Here is a 598-nt window from a genome sequence, read left to right as displayed (position 1 = left end):
TTATTATTATTATTATTATCACCATCATCATTATCAGGGGGCTCTCGTGGTCTAGAGGTTAAGGTGTACGCCTCTCATTCAATAGGTTCTAGGCTCGAAACCTGACGGCGACGGAAAATGTTCTACCCTGAAAATGTTCTCCTTTCACCTTCTTTCTTGCTCTCTGTCCATTCTTTCGTCTCCATCAGGGAAAAATTCAAAAGTCCTACCAAACTGAAAAATGGTTTAATCAGTCCCGCGGGCTCATTTGACCTTATGAAGTTGCGATCGCTGTAACACACTTTAAAAAAAAATAGTTTCATTATCATTATTGTTATTATTACTGTTGGCATCATCGTCATCATCACTGTTTAAAAAAGCAGATAGGGGGGGGAGAGAGAGAGAGAGAGAGAGAGAGAGAGAGAGAGAGAGAGAGAGAGAGAGAGTGAGAGAGAGAGAGAGAGAAAAGAGAGTAGAGAGAAAGAAGAGAGAGAAGATAGAGAGAGAGAGACAAACAGAGAGACAGAGAGAGAGAGAGAGAGACAAACAGAGAGAGAGAGAAAGAGAGAGAGGAAGAGAGAAAGAGAGAGAGAGAGAGAGAGAGAAAGAGAGAGAGATC

Source organism: Aplysia californica, unplaced genomic scaffold (genome assembly GCF_000002075.1).
Source record: "Aplysia californica isolate F4 #8 unplaced genomic scaffold, AplCal3.0 scaffold00282, whole genome shotgun sequence".
Taxonomy (NCBI): domain Eukaryota; kingdom Metazoa; phylum Mollusca; class Gastropoda; order Aplysiida; family Aplysiidae; genus Aplysia; species Aplysia californica.
This window is presented reverse-complemented; position numbering follows the sequence as displayed.